Below are 5,420 nucleotides of genomic sequence, written 5' to 3' on the forward strand. Positions count from 1 at the left end.
GGATTGAACTCAGAACCTGGGTATTATCCGTGAATTTTTTTTTTTTTGTCATGGGCTTGAACTCGGCCTGGGAACTGTCCCTGAGCTCTTCAGCTCAAGGCTACCACCTTACCCCTTGAGTCAAGAGCCACTTTTGGTTTTGTAATGGTTAATTGTAAATAAGAATCTCCTGGTCTTTAGTGCCTGAGCTGGCTTTGAACTGAGATCCTCAGATCTCACTCTCCTGTGTAGTTAGGATTACAGGCATGAGCCACTGTGCTCATCTGTCCCTGAGCTTTCTTGAGCCATAGTTCCATTTACCGTCTTTTGGTGGTTAATTGGTGAAAAGGGATCTCATGGATTTTGATACCCAGACTGCCTATGAACTGTGATCCTCCGATTTTAGCCTCCTAAGTAGCTAGGATTATAGGCATAACTCACCATCACCTGGCAACAGCCAGCTCTTAATATCATGGGGTTGCTAGGAAAGAACTATTTCATAACCTTGCTTGCAAAAGTCAAGTAGCAGCATGATAGCCTTTGTCTCACTTCTGCACTCTGGGTCTGATTTAAGTAGCTATGACTGCCTTCAATTTATTCTGAGAAACAAAAGCCTTAGCTTTCCAGATTCTTTAGCCTAGGAAAGCATACCAGAAAATGAGAATAGATGCTAAATGCTAACCAACCATATTCACTATACTGCTGGTTTGAAAATCCACCCCAACTTACCATCTGCAACTGGGCCTCTTCCTCTATACCTAGTCCTTTTGCCTTGTTTCCATTACACACATAGCTGGTTTAATGGCTGGTTCTGGCCCTTAGATAGACCTTTCAAACTAGCAAGTCCTTTGCTGGGACCCGGATTAAAGAAAATGTTTTAGCTATGGTTTCAAAGCACAATGTATAACACAGAAAATGGATACATTACTCTTAGTCACAAATACTAAGTTATTTTTCTTTAATGCAGGGGAGGATTGAATCCAAGGCTTCACACATGCTGAACACCTGGTCTACCAGGTTTATGTGTATTTGCACAAATGTCAAATATTTAAAATTTGGTGCTTAGCAGGGATGTGATATACAATATATATATCTCCTAAGGCTTGAACTCAGGGCTGGGCACTGTTCCTGAGATTCTTTTGTTCAAGGCTATCACTCTACCACTTATGCCACAGCGCTGCTTCTGACTTTTCTGTTTATGTGGTACTGAGCAATCAAACCCAGGGCTTTGTGCATGCTAAGCAAACACTCTACCATTAAGCCACATTTTCAGCCCAATGATACATACTTTCTTTTCCCCCTTGCCAGTTCCAGGGCTTGAATTCGTGGCCTGAGCACTGTCCTTGAGCTTTCTCAAGGTTAGAACTCTGCCACTTGAACCACAGCACCATTTTGGCTTCTTCTATACATGGTGTTCCAAAGAATTGAACCCAGATCTTCGTGCATTCTAGGCAAGCACTCTACCACTAGGCCAAACTCCCAGCTCCTGATACATACTTTTTTTTTTTGCCAGTCCTGGGCCTTGAACTCAGGGCCTGAGCACTTTCCTTGGGCTTTCTCAAGGCTAGAGCTCTACCACTTGAGCCACAGAAACACTTTTGGCTTTTTCTATGTATGTGGTACTGGGAATCGAACCCAGGTCTTTATGCATGGTAGGCAAGCACTCTACCACTAGACCAAACTCCCTGCCCCAATACATACTTTTTTAAAGAAAAGCAAAAGAAGAAAATGAGAGCAATTCATGTTTCCTCGTTTTGTGTGTGTGTGTGTGTGTGTGTGTGTGTGTGTGTGTGTGTGTGTGTGTGTGTGTGTATACACTGGTACTGGGGCTTGAACTGTAGGTCTCATGGTATAGTTTGTACTTTAACACTTGAGCTATACCCTCCATCTATATTGTTTTCCTTCTGCCAGTCCTGGGGCTTGAACTCAGGGCCTGAGCCCTGTCCTTGGGCTTTCTCAAGGCTAACGCTCTACCACCTGAGCCACAGCACCATTTCCAGCTTTTGTTCTACGTATGTGGTACCGAGGAATCAAACCCAGGTCTTTGTGCATGCTAGGCAAGCACTCTACGACTAGGCCAAACTCCTGGCCCCTTCATCTAAAAGTTTTCTGGTTATTTTGAAGATGGAGTCTCTTGGACTTTTCTGCTCAAGCCCTCTAGGATTATAGGCATGAGTCACCAATGCCAACTACAACTCAGCTTTAACCCTGGATGAAAGGGAGAATGTGTGGCTCTCGGTAGCTATTAAGCAATCAAGACAAAGACGGAAGGAGAGCCAGATAGTGTTGTGCTGGAGAAGCCTGCAAAAGAAATAGTTTCAAAGAAAGGAAGGAGGGGGGAGAAGGAGAGGGAAGCTATTGGACCCAAGCACCAGTGGCTCATGTCTGTAATCCCAGCTTCTCAGAAGGTTGAGCTCTGAAGACTGAGATTTGAAGCCAGCCAAGCAGGAAAATCTGTGAAACTCTTATCCCTAATTAACTAGCAAATAAAAAAAAAAAACTGGAACTGGAGCTGTGGCTCAAGTAGTAGCAAAAAAAAAAAAAAAAAAAAAAAGAAAAAGAAAGAAGGAAGGAAAGAAAGAAAAAAGCTCAGAGACTGCATATAAGCCATGAGTTTAAGTCACAGGACTGGTATAAAAAAAGGCCATTGGATTTAAGCAAAAACCTGATTTAGACTGAAGCCAGTTTGTTTTCCTGTCTTTACCCTGCCCCATACATGGCATCCATTCACTGACTCCATAAGTACGAGAAGTCCAAGTCCTCATTATGCATCCCCAATAGCTTGACTTCTTTTTCTTGTTCTCATTTGTCACAGTGGAAGCTTGAGTTGTTTCAGAACACCAATCAGGTCACACACCTACATATTCCACATCAGCTTCTTGTCTTTATCTTTGTACCAATGCTGTCACTTGTAATGTGCTCAAACTGTGAAACCCTCAAGCTTTGTCACATTACCAGCTGGGATTAGGAAAGGAAATGGAGTAAAGGTATAACTTACCTATTTCCACCTAGCAAATTATTCCAAACCTTGGAGAACATGAAATATTTCTTCTCTTACATAGTTTCTGAGAGCTGGGAACTGGGAGAAGCCTAGCTTGGAGCTTCTGGCTCAGAGTCTTTGGCTATAACAGAGGTATTACTGGGGTCCATTCATCTGAAGCAATGACTGCCTTTAAGATGCCTTGTTTACACCTGGCACCAGGTGCCAGTGACTTACATCTGTAATCCTAGCCACTCAGGCAGCTGAGATCTGAGGATCATGGTCCTAAGCCAGCCTAGGCAGGAAAGTCATTCGACTCTTATCTCTAATTAACCGGTGAAAAGTCAAAAGGAGAGATACAGTTGGTTCAACTGGTAGAGGGTCAGTTTTGAATAAAAAAGCCAAGCGAGGGCCAGGAGTTTGGCCTAGTGGTAGAGTGCTTGCCTAGCATGCATGAAGACCTGGGTTCAATTCCTCGGTACCACATACATAGAAAAAAGCCGGAAGTGATGCTGAGGCTCAAGTGGTAGAGCACTAGCCTTGAGAAAATCCAGGGACAGTGCTCAGGCTCTGAGCCTAAGCCCAGGACTGGCAAAATAAATAAATAAATAAAAAAGCCAAGCAAGAGCACAAGGCCCTAAATTTAAGCCCCCCTTCCCCCCAAAAGATGTCTCATTTAGCCAGGTACTTGTGGCTCATGTCTGTAATCTTAAATTCTCAAGAAGCTGAGATCACAGTTCAAAGCCAGTTCAGGCAGACAAATTCTCCAGACTCTTATATCCAATTAACTAGCATAAAGCTGAAAGTGGAGGACCAGCACACACACACACACACACACACACACACACACACACACACAAAAGCCTCATTCATATGGCTATTGGCAGAATGCCTCAGTTCTTTGTCTGTTATTGTTATTATTACGTGTTGTTGGCCAACAACAACACAGATCTTACAACATGGTCCTTTCTACAGGATGACTAGAGTGTCCACCTGATATGGCAACTGGCAATGAGTAATCCGAGAGAGGATGCAGAGAAAGCTGCAGTGCCTCAGATCATCCAAGTTCCAAAATCACACACCATCACTCCCATTTACTCTAGTTATTAGAAGAAACTCACTACATCCACTCTGTGTTTCAGGGAAGGAGAATTAGGCTCCCCTTCTTGAAAGGAGAAGGCTCAATTTCTGAAGCTGTGGCTCACACCTGGAATCCTAGCTACTCAGGAGGCTGATATCTGAGAATCACAGTTTAAAGCCAACCCAGGAAGAAAAACCTGTGAGACTCTTATCTTTAATTAACCAACAAAAAGTCAGAAGTGAGGCATAGAAAGGAAAAAAGGAAGAATGAACAAATGCAATTATGCCATTCAGTATATACTATATGGAAAATGAGCTACATAACTTGTGGGAAGGGGTGGGAGAGGAAAACTGGGGGAAAATAAAGGAAGGGGTGACCTCTTGCAAAAAAAGAAACGTACTCATTACCTGACTTATGAAATGGCAGCCCCTCTGTGCAACACCTAATTGTAAAACAAAAAATTATATATATGTATATCTATATATTTAAAGCCAGGAGTGGAACTATGGCTCAAGCAGTAGGGTGCTAGCCCTGAGCAAAAAGCAGCTTAGGGACAGTACCCAGGCTCTGAGTTCAAGCTCCAGTCCTGCATACACACAAAAAAAGACACCGTCTCAGAATGGGAGTTTGGTTGGTGGTAGAGTGCTCGCCTAGTATCTATGAAGGCCCAGGTTTGATTCCTCGGTACCACATACATAGAAAAAAAGCCAGAAGTGGTGCTGTGGCTCAAGTGGTAGAGCTCTAGCCTTGAGAAAGTCCAAGGACAGTGCTCAGGGCCCTGAGTTAAAAGACCCAGGACTGGCCAAAAAAAAAAAAAAGAAAAGAAAAAAAGACACCATCTCCCTCAGGCAGGTGCATGAAAAGATGACCCTTGCAGACTGTTTTGGTTTTTAGTCCAGCCTGTGGCCTCAGGACCACCATGTGGTTTTAGCGAGTGAGTTGCACTAGAGCTGGGCCTTGTATTTTCTCCTTGAATTCCTGTAGAATTAACTAAGGGTAACTCTGAAGCTTATGCTCCACGAGATTCAAGATTCTTCTGAGGGATCTTTCTTATGTGTTCTCATTATTCTTTTCCCCGTTTAACACTTCCAGAATTCCTAGACTTTGCAGACGCTGTCCTGTTAAGCTTGGTGAGGGTCTCCAGCTATCTCTTGGGCGGAGCCGGCTTCTCTTCGCTTTCTCCACTAGAGGGCGCGGTGGCTAGCTATCATTCCGTACAGTGTACGGGGGGCGGGGCCGGGGGGGAAGGCGGAAACCTATTTCTACGACGCCGGTTGGTGGGAAGAGTCTTGATCGACAAGGTCACTAGCTAATGACCCTGAAGTAAGCTGGCGCTGTTTATGAGAGTACAACCCGACGACCAATGAAAACGTGTCTTTA

Source organism: Megascapheus bottae, chromosome 2 (genome assembly GCF_031878675.1).
Source record: "Megascapheus bottae isolate mThoBot1 chromosome 2, mThoBot2.hap1, whole genome shotgun sequence".
In the NCBI taxonomy this organism is placed as follows: domain Eukaryota; kingdom Metazoa; phylum Chordata; class Mammalia; order Rodentia; family Geomyidae; genus Megascapheus; species Megascapheus bottae.